This window comes from Tasmannia lanceolata, unplaced genomic scaffold (genome assembly GCF_043159265.1).
Source record: "Tasmannia lanceolata isolate RefF3 unplaced genomic scaffold, GAP_Taslan_0.1 ptg000008l, whole genome shotgun sequence".
NCBI classification, from domain to species: Eukaryota; Viridiplantae; Streptophyta; class Magnoliopsida; order Canellales; family Winteraceae; genus Tasmannia; species Tasmannia lanceolata.
In genome coordinates, this window is record NW_027518685.1 from 54741948 (window position 1) to 54761733 (window position 19786).

Genomic DNA, 19786 nt, shown 5'->3' on the forward strand with positions numbered 1-19786 from the left:
CCTGCGTTTGGAGCTAGACTCCATTGCATTCTTCCACGAATTCGGAAGGAAGTTTACCGCGAGGTTTGCCGACAATCGCCTCCGCCACGATCCGGCAGACACCCTCTTGGCCCTCCGACAAGGAAGGAACGAGACCTTGAGAGACTTCATGCTGAAGTTCAACGCCGAGCTGGATCAGCTTACGAGCATCGATGTCCAAATAGCTATCGCAGCCCTAAAGCACACTACCACCGACCAAAATCTCAAATTGTACCTCACCCTCAAGCCACCACGGGACCTACAGGAACTCGAATCCAAAACTAACAAGTTCATACGGGCGGAAGAAGCATGCGTACTAGAACGAAGCCGGGCTGGCCCCGTGGAAAGAAAGAAAGAAGATAGCAGGGGGACCATGAAACAGCGGGCTGAAGAAAGACAGGCAAACCGGAACCCCATTCCTGTCCCATGTCCTGTTCGCCATCAGAGATCAGGGTCTTCTAACCCCCCCCCCCCCAAGAAAATGATCACGGACCCGAACAAGCGGTCCACCGGAAGGTTTTGCCAGTTCCATAGGGACCACGGCCACGAAACCGACCATTGCTTCCACCTCAGACTCCAGTTAGAAAAACTGGCCCAGAAAGGTCACTTGAATCAGTACCTCAGGAGCCCCGTACGAATTGAGCGCTCGCACGAAGTGCATCGCTATTCCCCTGCCGACGGGTCGAGAGGCAGGCACCGATCCCGCAGCATACATCGCTCCCGAGGCCGCCACCACAGCTCGCGGCACCACTGGTCCCCCAAAAGAGGAGAAGCCCCTCGTCAGTCACCGACCCCTGAACAGCCACCTACTATTGTTGGAAAGATCAACATCATCACAGGAGGGCCTGCAGCAGCGGGGCCAACGACAGTCGGTCGGCGAGCATACGCAGAACGGGTATTCTCCCTGCAAATACCTTCCAAAAAGGCCTGGACGGATCCTCCCCAAGAAGACCAGGTCATTTCTCTCTCTTCCGAAGACTTCGACGGACTGCAAGTTCTGCACGACGATGCGCTAGTAATCAGGTTGATCATTGCCAACTTCGATGTAGGAAAGATCTTGGTAGACATGGGGAGCTCTGTCAATGTGCTGTACCTTGAAACCTTCGAAGAAATGAAAATGGGCGAGGGAAGACTCGGGCCCGCAGAGTACTCTATTTACATTTTTTCTGGGGCATCCATGCAGGTCAGCGGCAAAATCGATTTACCCGTAACCTTCAGGACATATCCCCTCCAAAAAACCATTATGGCTACCTTCTTGGTCGTAGATATACCTTTCACTTACAGCGCCATCATAGGATGCCCGGCCCTGAGAGACCTGGGAGCATTAGTTTCTACCCCCCACCTCAAAATGAAGTTTCCCGCTCGGACCGGGATAGGAGAAGTCCAAGGGCAGCAGATGATAGCACGCCAGTGCTACGCGGCGAGCTTGAAACGAAGCAACGCCCCGACAGAAAATTTCACGATCAGGAGCGAAGACCCCCGAGAGCGAGCCCGCATGGTTAGAGGGGAGCCAATTGAAGAGCTAGACTCCATCCCTATATCCGAAGACCAGCCAGAGAGAGAGATCCGGATTGCTTCCCTACGAAAAGGCACCTTACGGGACCAAATGATCAGCTTCCTTAGAGCCAACAAAGATGTGTTCGCGTGGTCTGCCACGGACATGCCCGGCATACCCGCAGAAATGACTGTTCACAGGCTGAACGTAAATCCGACCCTCAAGCCCGTCCGACAAAAGAAGAGAAACTTCGCAGCAGAACGACAAATCACATCAAAGCAGAAGTGGAAAAATTGCTACAAGCCAAATTTGTCAGGGAAATCCGGTATCCCGAGTGGCTGTCCAATGTGGTCATGGTCAAAAAGGCCAACGGAGGTTGGCGGGCCTGCATAGACTTTACAGATCTGAACCGAGCCTGCCCAAAAAACCCCTACCCCCTTCCACGCATAGACTAGCTCATCGATGCCACTTCAGGACATGAACTTCTCACCTTCCTAGATGCCTTCTCCAGTTACAACCAGATAAAGATGCAGGAGCCTGATATTCCAAAAACTGCGTTCATCACTGATCAGGGCGTCTACTGCTACACTGTCATGGCCTTCGGGTTAAAAAATGCAGGGGCCACGTACCAGCGGCTCGTGAACAAGCTATTCCAGAAGCAGATAGGCAGAAACATGGAAGTATACGTGGATGACATGCTGGTAAAAAGCCTGGAAGCCCACAAACACATCTCCGACCTCCAAGAAACCTTTGACACTCTGCGGCAAGCCCGGATGAAGCTCAACCCAGCAAAGTGCGCCTTTGGGGTAACCTCCGGGAAATTCTTAAGATTCATGGTTAGCCAAAGAGGCATCGAGGCTAACCCTGAAAAGATCCAATCCATCCTAAATATGGAACCCCCGGCAACGGCAGTAGAGGTGCAGTGGCTTGCAGGACGGGTCGCCGCCCTCGGCCGTTTTATGTCCAGATTGGCGGGAAAATGCCAGCCATTCTTTAAGCAGCTGAAGAACATACGGGAGTTTGAGTGGACCCCGGCTTGTCAAGAAGCTTTCATCGCCTTAAAACAGTACCTCCAAACACCGCCAGTCCTAACGAAGCTCGAGCCTAGGGAAGAGTTGTTCTTGTATTTGGCCGTCAGTCCTACGGCGGTAAGCACGGTACTGGTTGGGCAAAGAGACAAGCGGGAACATTCGGTGTACTACGTGAGCAGGGTCTTCCATGGTGCGGAGGTTCGGTATCTGGATATAGAGAAGTTCGCCCTCGCCGTAGTCACCGCCGCCCGGAAGCTCCGCCCCTACTTCCAGGCCCACCCCGTAATACTTTTAACTGACCAATCCCTCAAAAAAATTCTACAAAAGCCGGAGACATCAGGAAGAATGGTAAGCTGGGCCGTCGAGTTGGGAGAATTTGACATACAGGTCCGGCCAAGGCCGACCATCAAATCCCAGGTCCTCGCCAATTTTATAGTGGAATTCACCGCCCCTACCATAGAACCGACGATGATGGACGAAACCAGGGCCCCCGCCGAGCAAACGATTCACGGAGGCAAACGCGATGGGCCCAGATTACCCGAAGAGGACAACGAGGTCCACAGGACCCTGCACGTAGACGGTTCAACAAGTAAGGGAGGGTGCGGGGCAGGAGTGGTCCTCCAGGGCCCGGATGGATTCATAGCAAAGTACACCCTCCGACTAGACTTCCAAGCCTCCAATAACGAGGCTGAGTACGAGGCCTTATTAGCAGGGCTGAGTCTAGCCACGGAAATGGGCACAAGGAAATTAAAAATCTACAATGATTCACAACTGGTGGTCGAACAAGTAAACGGGACTTACGAGGCCAAAGAGCTCAGGGTGAAAAGATACCTCAATTAGGTAAGGGAGAAGCTGAAAGGAATGGGGGAAGTCGAAATTCTCCAGGTACCGCGAGGCATAAATGATAGCGTGGACGCCCTTTCCAAAATGGCCTCTGAAGAGACCCATAACTTTGGTTCCGTGTACACAGAGATACTGCTTCACCCCAGCATCGATGAAATGCAAGTCATGGAAATCCCGACGGGCCAAACTGGATGGATCCCATAGTACGGTACCTGAAAGACGGGATATTACCTGAGGACAGACTGAAAGCCTGGTGACTAATCGTAAAGGCCGCCCACTACGTACTCCACGAACCCAAGTTATACAAACGGTCGTACACATGGTTGTACCTCTGATGCCTGGTACCCTTCGAGTCAGAATAGACACTACGAGAGGTACACGAGGGGATCTGCGGAGACCACCGAGGCGGAAGGACTCTAGCCAAAAAAATCATAAGACACCGATATTTTTGGCCTACGATCCTCAGAGACGCTCAGGAATTCTTCAAAACGTACGGCCCATGTTGGGCATGGACTTGATAGGCTCATTCCCAAAAGCCCCAGTAGTGTATACAATGCTATATGTTGCCATCGATTATTTCACCAAGTGGGTCGAGGTTAAAGCTGTGGCAAGACCAAACTCTAAGGCAACATAAAAGTTTTTCTATCATGACGTGGTCTACTGCTTCGGTATCCCAAAAGTGGTTGTAACGGACAACAGACCCCAGTTCACAAGTGCTGAATTTTGTAAGTTCTGTGATAATCTGAGCATTGAACATCGTTCACCTCCGTAGCACACCCTCAGGCCAACAGACAAGTGGATGTAACCAACAGGATCCTACTCCAGAGTCTCAAAAAGCAGTTGGGAGAAGCAGGGAAGTGCTGGGTAGAGGCGCTCCCCAGTGTCCTCTGGGCCTACCGGACAACACCGCGGGCCGCGACAGGGGAGTCTCCCTTCGGTTTAACCTTTGGGGTTGTAGCGGTCATCCTAGTAGAAATCGGCCTATCCACTTTCCGCACAGAAAACTACGACGAGCATGAAAATTCCAAGCTCATCCGGAACACTTTCGACCTTGTCCTGGAAAAAAGAGAGCAGGCCCTTCTCCGGATCGCCTCCTACCAGCAAAAGGTGGCGCGATACTACAATTACCACGTGAAAAAATGCACGGTAAAACCCGGGGATCTGGTATTACGGCGAGCAGAGGTATCTGACCCCTGAAACTCTAGAAAGCTCGCACCGAAATGGGAGGGACCCTACAAGGTCGCTCGAGCGGGCCGCCTCGGAGCGTACCAACTTGAACGCCTCGACGGGACCCCAGTCCCTCGAAGTTGGAACATGGACAACCTCCGAAGGTCTTATCAGTAAAAAGAAATGGCAAGAGTTGTGTTGTCTTTTAAGTTGTTATGAATATTTTGTTTGTTTGTCTCTTTTTGTTATTTTCAGCACAAAGCTATGTATTTCCTTTCCGATCAATGAAATAGCGTTCCCTTTTTATATACACATCTCCACTTTCTGGCTCCTAACATATACCGGGCCGAAAGAACACAGGGAGTGAATCAGAGGTGACATCTGGGTTGATCCCCCAAAAAATACCCTAAAACGCTCCCCATGAGAAAAAGATATGTCCTTTGTAAGGGGCAGGCAGGGTCAATCAACTCCGAGCTGATTACTCGAGAGGAAGATAGCCCTTCCACGAACAAGATACCCAGGAGCGACGCCCCGCGAAGGCGCGCTAGAGTTATTCTTGCCAACGAAATTGAAAATCAACAACATCCCATCAAGAAGAAAAACCTGTAAGAGGGATCAGCCACCATATACATTGTCACATAGAATACAGGACGCAAGCGAGCCTTCCTTTCCGGGGCCCTCACAACAAAAAAGGGGGGGGGGGCAAAGAGTTATTACAAACCAAACACATCGACCTCAAACGAGGTCCTAAAGAAGCAAATTTCGGGAAAAGTCCAAAAGCATCTGTATCTTACTGGCCCCATGCTGGAGCCTCAACGTCAGTAGAGGCATTTGGAGCAACCACCAAATCCTCGAACGGCCCCCCGACATCCACTAACCCCTGAGAGAGGTCCTTCAAAGGAAAAGAAGGGTCGACTTTACGAACGCGCCGCCGGCATTCGATAAAAGCCTCTATCTCGACATCGACACTAAAAGCAGCCACGGCCCTAAAAAACTCCTCAGAACCTTGCCATTCCTCTCGCACTTTTACTAGCTCCTCAGCATGCTCCAGCCGGCCCACCAACTAGTTATTCTCCGCCCGGTCCCTCCCCTGCTCAGACATCTGGAGCTGCCCCTGAAGGTTCTTGATAGTGTCATCAAGCCCCGCCTTCTCGGGTTGGGCCTTCTCGAGATCCTCGCTTAGCTTACGGATGCATTCTTCGAAAACATCCATCTCGGACTCATCCTCGACCATGTACTGCAGCATCTTCTTGCAGCATCTTCTTGGCATAAGTATGAGCCTACAGAGCCCCACCACAAGCAAACCATTAGCGGTTCGCCACATGTAATCTCAAGACAACAAAAAAATGAAAGTCAACCACACAATACTTACACAGGATGTAGAATGAAGGTACTGGACCCCCAATGCCTTACGGGGAAATTTTCCAACTCGGCGTCATAACCAGGAAGGGCAGTCATCAACCCCAACTCTACCCCAACCCGTGGGTTCGAAAGGACGCCATCCTCAACACCAATCTTCCACTCCGGCTTGAACACTCTCCTTGCGCCTGGTAACAATGTCCCGGGAACTCCATCTATCCAAGAGCAGCTTGGTCATGACGGACCCCTTCAGCCGGCTAGGCATGCCCTCTACAAATGTGGTCGGAGCACGGGCCGTATGACCGGTTTTCCCCTGAGTGGCGCGAGGAGGAATAACCCTCTTGCAGGAGGCTCCAACTCCATAGAAGGAGATCTTGTCGTATCTTTTACCCCAACCGATCGGTCGGAGGAGCTAGAAGGCGTGGCTCGGGAAGCCTGGCTGCGGCCATGAAACCGGAAGGAATCTTCGGCCGACCAGATGGACCCCTCGTCGCCTCCACCATGACCCCCTTCCCTTTAGCGAATTCATCAGAAGAAAACATACCTATCGCCAAACAAAAAAAAAACAGCTCAGGAAAGAACACCAAAGAAGGAAAAACCCAGAAAAATTATTAGCAAGGAAAGGGGCTCACCACGATGACTGGCGGAACTCTCCCCCACTTCCTCACCCGTTCAGTGGGCCCTCCTCTCCATAGCACCAAGTAGACCATACCTTCTCAAATTCCCCTCCCATCTAAACTCAGAAACATCAATAGCCTCCCCAGAGGCAAGCTTCTCCAGATCAAACTTGCTATAATCAGACTCATTGGGGATGGACTTCCTTCGCCACTCGACATCCAGGACTTAGGAAAGCCCCAACCCGCATCCGGCGGAGGGATTATGAACACATACTCCTCTTTCCACTTCTTAATGGAAGAAGGCAAGTTCGCTGCGATCTTCACCTGAGGACGCTGGGTCAGGTACAACCAGCTGTCCTCACCCTTCACCAAAGGGCTAAGGGCGACGCAACTCCTAAGTAGAGGGAGGGTAGGCTGAATCTTGTGAAGGCCCGCCTTGGCCACAAAGGCCAAGAGAGTGCGCCAGTTGGGAGGTGGCCACCCGATAAAATTCGAGGGCCTCGACTATGATGCCTAAAAACGGGAACCTAAGCCCTACCCTAAACGCCTCCACGTAAAAATCCACCTCCTCCTCCGTGACACCCTCACACACCCCATCCCTAGAGGAAGGGACCCTAATCCCGTAATCATCAGGAATGTGATACTCCTTTCTGATCCTCTCCGCCGTCCCTTTCTCCAAGAAACTCTTGCACAACGCCACTCGACCAGAGCGGATGACAGCACCGGACCATATATCCCTAATCTCCGCCTCGTGAGTAGAAGAAACTTGAGCGAGGGGTTCAGAGGGAGCAGCCCCCGATGATGAGCCAGAAGCCCCAGGACTATCTTCCAACTCCCTGGGCATCTGTTCATCTCGAGAACCGCCACCCCCGCCTTTTACCAACCTCCTCATTTTTCTTGGCAGGGCCGTCTCCACTACTTCTACTGACTTGTTAGATGGACTTTGAGAATCGGTTGCATCAGACATTGTAAAATAATCAGAAATCAGTTGAAACAAAAGCAACGGAACTCACCGAAGCGAATAATGAAGAAGGACAAAAACAAAAGAAGAGTTGACAAAGATCGGCCACCGGATAAAATCACCGCGGAGAAAAGCCCACTTCACCCAAAGAAGATGAAGAAATAAGGCGAAACAATCCCTAAAAAGCCTTAAAAGCTAGGGTTTTGACACGTATCGATCAACCTCCCTCCCTTTCCAATCGGATGGGATGTACACATGTGGCGCCGATTGGGGAATTCGAGGAAACCACCGAAAATCAAAGCACCATTTCTTGTGACTAAAAACATTTCTACCTCTACCACTAACTTCCCTAGCAAGTTATCCCTACAACGTTCCCACCTAAAACAAGGTGAAATGTCACTTGAAGCATCCCCCCCGAACTTGGCCCCACCTGATGAAAAAGAGGGCTCGGATTTTAAATCGCCCAACCGTGCCCGCAGCAGAAAGGGTTCGGAACCCAGCAAAAGGGTCCGGCCTCGGTTCCACTAGATGGAAAATACCAAGCACGGTGGGAAAAGGCTCGGAACCCAGCACAAAGGTTCGGCATACAATTCCACCAGATGGAAAAAACTAAGTACGGTGGGAAAAGGCTCGGGACACAGCACAAGGGTCCGGCAGGGCCACTCCAACTCCACCAGATACCAAGTACGTGGGAAAGGGCTCGGACCACAGCACAAGGGTCCAACATTGAACTCCACTCAGATGGAAAAATGGCTAGAGTGAACAGAAAAAGCTCGGACCCCAGCGCAAGGGTTCGGCATTCAACTCCACTTAGATGGAAAAATGGCTAGAGTAAACAAAAGAAGCTCGGACCAGAGCGCAAAGATTCGGCATACAATTCCACCAGATGGAAGAAACCAAGTACGGTGGGCAAAGGCTCGGAACCCCGCACAAAGGTTCGGCAGGGCCACTACAATCCCACGGAACAAAAAAAATATACCTTGGAAGGGCTCGGGTTCAATAACAAAGGCCCAGCCTTACTACTACCACTCCGCTCAAATAAACTTAGCTACCACACAGATGGGAAAGGAAGCGTAAAAAACACGTTAGAAGCTCAAAAAGAAACCGTTCATGATTATCTTCTCTTGGCTCGCAGGCCTACAAAAAAAGGGGGGAGTAAGACACAGAACACAGGGCACGTAGGCCCGGGCCCCCAGGACCCCCAATACAAAAAAAAAGAAGAGAAAAAAGGGGAAGCCTGGCCCCTGAGAAGCTGACCGCCCGTCCTTCACCCCCAAATCAGCCCGAACGATTAGGGGCAGACTCTTCTTCCAGAGAATCCTCCTCCTCCTCCCAGGAGCTCTCCAACAGGGGGTCCACCTCATATTCGAGCAACTGCTCATTGAGAGCGTGGACCTTCCTTTGCAGCTCCTCGTTTGTCCACTTCAAGTCCTCAATCTCCTTACCCATTTTCAAGACCTGGTCGCACAATTCCATCCCCTGCCGATAGGCCTTGGAGAAAAAAGACCATTCCTTCGCAACATAGGAGCGAGATGAATTGTCCTTGCTAGGCAAGGAAGAAAGGCAGAGAGGGGGAAAGCTTGGAGGAGGGCCCGGATCCCTCCTAGCCTTCTTTCGATGGCCATGAGGTCTTCCTCTGAGTCCGAATACAGGTCGGGTTCACTCAAAGACTCCTGAGAAAGAGGGGCCTTGTCCCTAACCTGCGAAGAAGAGCCGGTGAAAGATTTGAACATATTGTCAAAGAAGGAGAAGGTCCGGAAAAGCAATCTGTCTGAAAGGTAAAAAAGAAAACCTTCCTTTATAAACCCAAAGAAATACCCTTGGGTCAGGAAACAAAGTGACTTACCCTATGCGTGTCCCCCTTCTATTGGATGACCGGCTAATGCTACATAATGGCACTACAATTCCTCGGGAAGGAACCGCCAAACGGAACACAACGTCTCCTCGTACTCCAAGGTTCTCATAAATGCCCTCATCACAACATTCTTTGACCAGATATTACTCCCTTGGTCCATTCAATTGACCAAAGGAGTAGGGGGTATTATGATAGGACATAAATACGGCAGGACCCTTGAATCTCACCACGTGTCGCCCATGCGGCAGAGAAATCTAATCATGATTAGGAAAGACATTAATACACAGTTAAACCACATGACCTTGCCACGTGTCACCTCTCCGCCTCCAAAAAACTTCATCATCACGATTATGGGGACGATTACACAACAAAAACACACGCGCGGTCGAACCAGGGGGCCAGCCCAATCCAACGAAAGAGGGTTTTCTCTCTGAAATGATGAAAAAGTCCATGTGGCACCCCTTAAAAAAGATTTGCATGCGAGATCAAAGTATAAATACACCATTAATTCCCTAGGGGAAAGGATCCTGATCCGATCCCCCCTCAAGGCCGGCCAAAGGGAAGAAGCTACTCTAAAAATGAGGCAACATAAAGTTACTGAGATTTGCTAACCCAAAGTAAGAGAGGGGAGAGAAGTGCTTGACGCTTTAGTCCCATCCCCTCCCCCTTCTCTTCCTACCCGCTGCCTCCGACCCGTCTACCCAGATACCCGAGAAAGAACCCGCATATTGGTCTTGGTAAACCTGATTATACCTCAGCCATTTCTTGTTGTTCATTACATTGTTAGTCCAGAATCTGACTTGGGTGTCGAAGTGGTCATCCGGGACCCACCCCGGACCTCCCTGACCCCTCTGTTTGTGACTGTAGACCCCAGCGGAGGCTCTCTACCCACGCGCGATCGCAGACCTGGATTCCGACGCCAACACTTTCCAACTGATATATACGTACTTTGATACTTCATACATTTGTTTGTAGATTGCTGGTGCTTGGAAGGATATCTTTCACTACGTTTGCAACAACACCTTAAATTACTTTGGCTTTGCTTCTTTTCTATTGAAAATGATTTTGAGCGAAAAAAATATAATAGGCGTAAAATTTGTTATACACCCAATTTAAGTGAAAAAAAGGCATAAAATTTGTTTTATGCCCATTTTAGGATATATCAGATCAGATCTACTAAGATCTGACCGTTGGAGGATCAGAGGGTTATCTATGCTAGATTAGTTAAGATATATTAGAATGATCTTTCTTGATGCTTATCACTTATCTCTTATCTTTATCTCTTGTGCTTTATATGAGCACTCATTAGAGATCTTTGTAATCACTATAGATTAATGCAATCTTAATCCTCTTTATTTATGTCACCAGAAACAGAGCCTTCAGTGAAAAATTCTGTTTTAGGCTCTGATGGGGTATGAAAAACAACAACTAATGAGTTGTCGACTCGTGGCCCCCGGAAGGGCCCACCACGAAATAGACACCTGCCCAGGGGTAATCCGGTAATTACCTGAGAGTAGGTAAACCTAAACCCACAGAAAGGTCGACACCTATCCTGGGGTAGGTAATTCAACCACTCCAGGCCTCCTTCTATAAAAGGCCTCTCACGGCTCAAAGTAAAGGGTAATAACTTCTAAGCTACCACTCCTAAATTTTTGGCTCTGCACTCCTGCTCATACTGACTTGAGTGTCGAAGGGCCCGTCTGGAGCAATAACTTCGGGTTGTTCTTCTGACCTCGTGTGCTCTTGTGAAGGACTCAGCTCCTTCACTTCGGCTCCTCGGGTCCTCCAGCTCAGCTCTTACGTCACTGTCGTATCTGTTACCGATTTTAGGCCTAACAGATTGGCGCCATCCGTGGGACTCCGAACTGAAAGCTGGTCGAATTCCCTATACAAAATGGCAGGGCGGAAGAGTGCTCGGGTACCAACCGTCCAAACTACCCGAGCCGTAGTACCTCGCAGGACCCGGAGCGAACAAATCGCCTCGCAGGTGGTGGTTCCCTCTGCTACAGCAGAGCAGAGCCCAGCTCATTCGGATCACCTCAATCCCACGCCCACTCCGGATCAAGTTCAAGCTCTCTGTCAACAGATGACGACTCTTGTCGGTCAATACCAACACCTGATCCAAGCGCCTCCCCAACATCCTCTAGAAACTCCACGACCTGTACAGGAAAGGTCGAATGCCCACAGGGGAGAGGCAGCGCGCCCGAGTGGAGACCGGACCCACCACTCCACAAGGCGAGTCCATCACTGCAGAACCAGGCATGCCCATACAGAGCCTCACCACCAACGGAGGTCACGGTTTCGCTCCGCGCGAAAGCACCGAGCCTAGGAAGACCGCACACCACAGGAAAAATCCCGGCCTCATCGAATGAGTCCGGAAAGTCAGTCTAGCTGTGCTGCGAGCCCATCGGTGGAGAAAAACAAGTCGTTGGACCAAGCAGACCGGAGGGCTGACCCAATGTTACGGAGGATAGAAGAAATAGATCACCGTATAGAAGAGCTGGCAAAATATCAGGGCCGGCCCGCTGCGAAGACGTACTCAAGTAGACCTCCGTTCACAGATAATGTTATGAACACGCCAGCGTCCAGAGGGTTCAAAATGCCGACGGTTCCGCAATACGACAGAATCACCGACCCTGTGGACAACCTGGAAACGTTCAGGACTATGATGCTCCTCCACTTCGCCTCTAACGGATTCCTCTGCAGAGCATTCCTGACCACACTGACAGGCGCGGCCCGGGACTGGTACACAAGGATCAATCCAAACTCCATCAGCAACTTTGAAGACTTTGGGGACGATCTGGTTCGCCATTTCATGAGCAGCCGGAGGCCAAGGAAAACAACAGCATCCCTGATAGCGTTGCGGCAGGAGGATAACGAACCTCTGAAAACATTCGTCAGCCGCTTCAACAGAGAGGCTCTCCAAGTGCCGAATTTGGATCCATCAGCAGCCATGAATGCGCTCCTTGCAGGCGCCAAATCCAACGATTTCCGCCGATCACTTGCTCGCCAGAACCTGCACTCACTGGTGGATCTGATGGCAGGGGCCGGGGAATATATAGCCGTGGAGGAGACTCTAGCGGCCTTAGACTCAAACCGGAGGAGAACCTCCGAAGAAAAGAACCCTACCAAGCAGCGTAGGGATGATAAAGCCCCCAGAAGAGAGAGGTCCCCCAGAGGAGGGAAGAAAACTTTACCCTCACAACACCTCCCGTAGACACATACTGGCCGCAATCAGAGGAGAAGAATTTGTAAGGTTGCCGACCAGAATGATCTCCAAGGGAAATAAGAGAAAGAAGTCGAAGTATTGTCGGTTCCACAGGGACCACGGGCATGACACAGACGAGTGCTGGCAGCTCAAGGAAGAAATCGAGCTGCTGATTGGTCGGGGATACTTGAAAAAGTATGTCAAAGATGACAGCCACAGAAGAGAGCGCAGGGAGAAGAGTCTCCAGGGCCAGAGCCCTCAACAGTCACAGCCGCCCCCTGCGCAGGATCAATCTCCCCCACCATCCAGTCCACGACCAGAGCCGTGCCGATCCCAGCCAAAGGGGGTCATCAACACGATTATGGGCGAACCGGCCGCTGGGGGCACATCATCTGCCGCTATAAAAGCCTTTGCACGCCGAGTCAATACCGTGCACACGTGCGGCAAAAAGATGAAGACGGACAACGAAATTGCCTTTTCAGATGCAGATCTCGACAACTTGATACTACTCACGACGACGCACTGATCATAACCATGCTCGTCGCAAACTGGGAGCTGAAGAAAATCCTTGTCGACAACGGAAGTTCAACCGATATCCTATACTATCATGATTTTAAGCAAATAATGATAGGAGACGACCGGTTGAGGCCAGCAAACTCCGACCTGTTCGGTTTCTCTGGAGAGATCGTGAAAGTAGACGGGCAGATTGAACTCCCAGTCCTCATTGGGGAGCCGCCCTGTCAAGCCTTCGCGATGGTCAACTTCTTGGTAGTGAGGGCCACCTCGGTCTACAACGCTATCTTGGGACAACCTGGCCAGAACCTCATCCATGCCGTAGCCTCAGCATATCACCAGAAAATGAAGTTTATAACACCAAACGGTGTGGGTGAGGTCAGAGGAGATCAACCACAGTCCAGGGAGTGCTATGCCATGGCACTCAAAGGCAAAAATGCATCGGAATCGCTGCCAATTGAGCTACTTGATCTAGGAGATGAAGCCCAAATGAATGAATCCACTGAAGACCTCATCTCCATTCCCCTGTTCGATAACAATGGTGAGAAGGTCATACAAATCGGCTCCTCTCTGGACAGTAGCACCCGGCAGAACCTCACCCAGTTTCTCCAAGACAAAGCAGATGTCTTCGCATGGGCTCCCGCAGACATGCCCGGCATCAACCCGGACGTCAGTACGCACAGACTCGGTGTTGACCCCACCTGTAGGCCTGTGAAACAAAAGCGGAGACATTTTGCCTTAGAAAGGCGGCAGGCGATCAAGGAAGAGGTAGAGAGGTTCTTGAGGGCTGACTTCATTCAAGAAATCCAATATCCGAATTGGCTGGCGAACGTTGTACTGGTAAAGAAAGCCAATGGGAAGTGGAGGACCTGCGTCGATTTCACCGATCTGAACAAAGCCTGTCCCAAGGACAGCTATCCGCTCCCGAAAATTGATCAGCTGATAGACGCCACCGTAGGTCACGAACTGCTGAGCTTCATGGATGCCTTCTCCGGATACAATCAAATCAGAATGTATGAATCAGATATACCGAAGACCTCCTTCAGAACAGATCAGGGAACATACTGTTACCGCGTCATGCCTTTCGGCCTAAAGAATGCCGGGGCCACCTTTCAAAGGCTCGTCAACAAGCTCTTCAAGAAACAAATTGGCCGCAACATGGAAGTCTATGTGGATGACATGTTAGTCAAAAGCCAAAGCACACAAGATCGTGTCTCTGACCTAAAAGAGACATTCCAAGTCCTAAGGGAGCATAGCATGAAGCTCAACCCCACCAAATGCACTTTCGGTGTCAGAGCGGGGAAATTTCTGGGATTCATGGTAAGCCGGAGAGGGATAGAAGCCAATCGGGAAAAGATCAAAGCCATGGTGGAGCTCACTCCACCAAAGACCATTAGAGAAGTACAGCGGCTAACCAGGATGGTGGCCGCACTGGGGAGCTTCATCTCAAAGTCCGCCGAGAGATGTCTGCCCTTCTTCAACGCCGTCAAAGGAATCAAGACAGCACCCTGGACAGAGGAGTGCCAAACCGCATTCGAGGAGTTGAAGAAGTACTTGTCCTCCCTACCGCTGTTGACAAAGCCAGAGCCGGGAGAGGAGCTGCTTCTGTACCTGTCTGGAGGCCCCATGGCACTGGCAGCAGTGCTAATTTGAGAGGAGCGCAACCAGCAGAAACCGATCTACTATGTCAGCAAGGTCCTACGTGATGCTGAGATCAGGTAGCAGCGGGTTGAGAAACTGTCGTATGCCCTGATCATGGCGGCCAGAAAACTAAGGCCATATTTTCAAGCCCACACAATAAAGGTCCTGACCGATCAGCCGCTCAGGCAAGTTCTCCACAGACCGAACACCTCGGGGCGTCTTGTAAAATGGGCCGTGGAGCTGAGGGAAATTTGATATCCAATACCTGCCTAGGCCAGCAATAAAAGTTCAAGTGCTGGCAGACTTCGTGGCTGAATGCACCATCCCCCAGCAGAGCACCGAATCCAAAACTGTCCAAACCCCGGTTGTGTAGAAGGTAACTACAACTGGGGAACGAACAGAAGCCAAGACTGAACCAGTAAGAACAGAAATTGTCCCCGTACCGGTAGAACAGAATCCATCGACCACCGAACCACTGTGGGAAGTGTATGTTGATGGATCTTCGAACAAGGGTGGCTGTGGAGCCGGTTTGATTCTCACCGGGCCTGACAACTTCGCTCTGGATTACACCCTAAGGTTCGGATTTCGTGGGTCCAACAATGAGGCAGAATATGAGGCCCTCATCGCCGGAATGAACCTAGCAGTCCTGACCAGCGCCCAAAGACTGAAGGCCTACTGCGACTCCCAGCTGGTTGCGAACCAGATTCAAGGAGTCTATGAAGCCCGCGACGAGCACATGATTAAATATCTCTCCAAGGTTCGCCAGTTGGCCAGTAAGTTCAAAGACTTCGAGGTCGTCAGGATCCCTAGAACGAAAAATGCAAAGGCGGATGTGCTATCTAAGCTGGCAGCATCCGGTTACACCACTCTCGGCAGTATATGTATGGAATTTCTGCAGAAATCTAGTATCGAAAATGAGGCCATCGAGGTAATGCAGGTCAAGCGCGAGCCGTGCTAGATGGACGAGATCATTGAGTACCTACGTAGCGGGAAGCTTCCCGAAGTGAAGAAGGAAGCCGACAAAGTGGTACAGAGAGCAGCCCGATTTTCCCTCGATGGTGAGAGACTGTACAAAAGGTCGTACACCCTCCCATACCTAAAGTGCCTCCGGCCAGGCAACGCCGCATACGCCCTACAAGAGACGCACGAAGGGATTTGTGGGGAACACCTAGGGGCAAGGCCCTAGCAATCAAAGTACTGCTGAGAGGCCTGTACTGGCCAACCTTAAGGCAAGACGCTCTGGGCCTGGTCAAAAAGTGCGAGAGATGCCAAGAGTTCTCTCCCACCATCCACCAACCTGGTGTATCCGTGGCCCCGATGATCAGCCCACTCCCTTTCGCAGTATGGGGGATGGACATCTTGGGCCCCTTTCCACCAGCCTCCGGAAGACGCGAGTTCGTCGTGGTGGCCATTGACTATTTTACCAAGTGGGTAGAGGCCGGACCTCTAGCTCAGATCACAGAGCAAAACGTGCAGACCTTGTTCTGGAAGTCGGTCGTTTGCAGATTCGGGATACCCCGCGTCTTGATAACGGACAACGGCAGACAGTTCGACTGCCGAAACTTTCGAAGATTCTGCTCTGACTTGAAGATCGAACAGAGATTTACTTCAGTGGCGCACCCTCAGACGAATTTGCAGACCGAAGTAACGAACAGAATCCTACTTTAGGGGATCAAAAAGAGGCTGGACGAAAAGGTAGGCTGGTGGGCAGACGAGCTTTATCAGGTCCTATGGGCGTATCGTACCACCCCGCGCAGATCGACGGGGGAATCACCACTCAACTTGTCCTTTGGGACGGAGGCCGTAATACCCGTTGATGTGGGCGCCCCGTCTCCCAGAGTCACCAACTTCAATGAACAGCTCAATGGAGATGGGCTCCGCGCAAATCTCGACTTGCTGGAAGAAGCCCGGGAAGAGTCCCGAATCAGGGTCGCGGCCTACAAACAGAAAGTGGTTTGAATCCCCAGCAGAGTCGCCAAACTGTGGGACCCGATCCCGCGAGAGGGGTGGGGCGCGAGCCGCCACGCTCTCTCTTGGTCTCTCGTACCCACGCAATTGGCGTGTGCATTTTAATTATTGATTTTAATTCATCTTTTATGTGAACTTGGGATCACTAAGGCAATCCAAATTCCACACAAAAGAGACTGACAGAGTCGCCACCTAGATGTGAGATCTAGGACTCGTAATTAACCAGAAATCTAGACTCGCTGCCTGGTTGCAAGAATGGAAGGTATGGGGATTTATCCACCACATGCACCATTCCTGCCCGATAATAGGTCTTCAATTCCAAAAGCTAACTCTTTTAAATTTATTTTAAATGGCTCATTCAACTCTCTATTAATGTGCTAACTATGGGACATGCATCCTATGATCTAATTTCAATGTGAATCCTAGATGTGTATCTTGATTTCTTAATTGGTTTGAATTCAATCTAAGTGAAAGTTCTCCTAAAATTCTAATTTCATGAAAAATCCTAAGTGATTTAATTAAGCATTTACAAGAAAATTAATATACAAAACCCCACAATTTGTTGTGGAGCCGACTCGCGGTTGGTATGCCATCAGACATCCAAGCTGCCTACGTACCCAAGCCTCACTAGGATCAGAGTCGACGTAGTTTGGTGCACCTAAGCTAAGCTACATATGCCTAACTCAACTAAGACACCGACCTAGACGGATTTGACTGTTTCAACAGTTTTAAGAGGAGTTATTTAATTCAAGTTGAGGATTTTATTATCCTAAGATTTCATCTAAGATTCTATATGATTCTTATCTAAATGCAAGTTGTTCCTTAGACTAATGCAGGTTAGCCTACATCCTAGTTTACTAGGCTTGTCTTAGGGAAAGATTGGGTGACTAGTGTAACTAGACCTAGGGCACGGTTGCTATCCATAGCAAACGTACGTGATGAGGCTGGACTCCTAACTTTAGGACTCCCTAAAACCTAAGACTCCCTAAACCTAGGACACGACCTGACACCAGTGTTCCTAAATTGGGCTCTAATGGTTCTTACGACGGAAACCATAATCCAATGATTCCGAGAGACACGAGATGAATCGATTTCAGTTCTTGAAGGTTAATGAATTTCAGATTTCAAGGATTTTCGGTTTCTGGACATTCAAGGATTACCAATGGTTCTAGGGTTCACCAATTTCGGCCTAGAATAACATCAAAGGAAGGGAATCGTGCGCTCTTTCCTTGTGCAATTTAATACTTAAGTTATAGCACCTTATTGCCTGGCATATCTCAGGATTTCCGTGGACAGTAACCTCGGAGCCAACCACGTGCTATAGCTTAAATATTCAAATTGTCAAAGATCGGTTGCAATTTGGATACGATTATGGATGCGCTGGCCATTTTTCCAAGGAAATCTAAAAATCCTAAAATTTCTGTTTCGATAGATTAAGGAATTAATATGTGACAGAATTTTAAGGTTCTTTAGAAGCTTTGTGATGATTTTTAATTAATTTTGGATTTTCAATGAATTTTATCAGTTTTATACCATAAGAGTGATTTTACAAGTGAAATTGTTGCAAATGAATTCAAAATGAGTTGAAATTTCTACAGCAGCAAAATGAGAATATATGTAGCTTACTGGATGAGTTTTGCAGATTTTTACATTAAGCTCATATTTAATTTTGATTTAACAATTAAGTGACCAGATTGCAAAAATAACACAGAAACTACTAGAAATAGAAATCTAAATTCATTGAAATTTCTACAGAAATAAGATATGAGTAAAAATAGCATGTTGTGAAAATTTAATGAATTGTAGAGACTATGGACTACCAATTTCGGATTTTCCAATTTTCAGACCAGATTATGAATTAACACTACATCCCATATGAAACAAGATTTAAATTACTTGAAACTTTTACAAAAACTAGAAATATGGAATATAAGACTACTGTAAAACTTTTGAAAATTGTATCTCTGATCTGATGTCTGTAAAAATTCTCCCAAAATCTGATAAGTTTTAAAAAACGCATAAAATAATATACCAAACCAAATCCAAAAATTCTCAAAAATTCGTGGTAAAATATAAATGCATTATATTATTTTTCCACGAAATTTCATTAATTTGTGAATCCGTTTAGTATATAATTTATTTTTCTTCGTGAAAACAATATTTTTGAAGAGTTTTCTATTTTTAAAACACGATTTTCGAGAAAATTATGACTCCAGAAAACGTCCTCCAATCTTGTTCTGATGTGATGAACACAAGAAAAATTTAAAATTCCAAAAAATAGATCATCCTGAGATGGCTATTTTTTCGAATTTTGTAATTTCTCAGCCATTATTTTAAATAAAATTCTACTCTTCACTCAAATTCTAAAAAACCGTTGATCCAATGTCCGATCCGATCCGATAGTTATTTTATTCTATTTAGATAGATCATTGTATTAAATTTTGAGACGAAACGGAATTGAAACACTCATGCAGATCATAATTTTGAGCCCACACATTTAATATTGAATTAAATTCATTTAAATGCTTAAAAATCATGCAAAAATCTAAAAAAATACCAAATAATTTTGGAAAATTTCGAGAACAGTGTACCTACCTCTGGTGGAGATCCCCGCCGAATCCGAGAGCCGAAAAGTCCGAGAAAGTCCGCTAACGCTGCGATCCGACCCGCTTCCTTCTTCTCTTTTTTTTTCTTTGTTTTTCTTACTGCTGTGAGAGTGTCGCTCCTCTGTTGAGTGTGAGACCTATGAGAGGTCTAGAGGGGAGTGAGAGAATGAGTGTGAAAAGAGAGTTTGTGAGATTAAATGGAGAAGAATATAGAGAGAGAGAGTGAAACCGAAAGCAATAGAGAGATAGAGAATGAGAGTAAAAAAAAAATTTGTGAGAGAGATAGAGAGGAAGTGAGAGCGACAGACAGAGAGGGAGTGAGATGTAGAAAGAGAGGTATAGAGAGAGAGAGAGAGTTAGATGGAGAGAGAGAGAGGTATAGAGAGAGAGAGAGGAAGTTGAGAAAAGAGTGATAGAACGTGGAAAAAACAGAGCATGCAATGCTCTGTTTTTTTCACGTTTTTATTTTTATTTTATTTTTTAAAAAAAAGGTATTGAATGGGA

General features: G+C 48.6%; 1 long non-coding RNA gene across 1 annotated transcript; it reads right to left on the reverse strand.

The window, feature by feature from the left end:
* Positions 1 to 5063: 5063 nt before the first annotated feature.
* Positions 5064 to 7960, reverse strand: LOC143883648 (uncharacterized). The gene is made up of 3 exons (XR_013252462.1): positions 6546 to 7960; positions 5927 to 6457; positions 5064 to 5834 (listed from the first exon to the last, which is right to left on the reverse strand). It is a non-coding gene; the product is annotated as an uncharacterized LOC143883648 (long non-coding RNA).
* Between the last annotated feature and the right edge of the window lie 11826 nt (positions 7961 to 19786).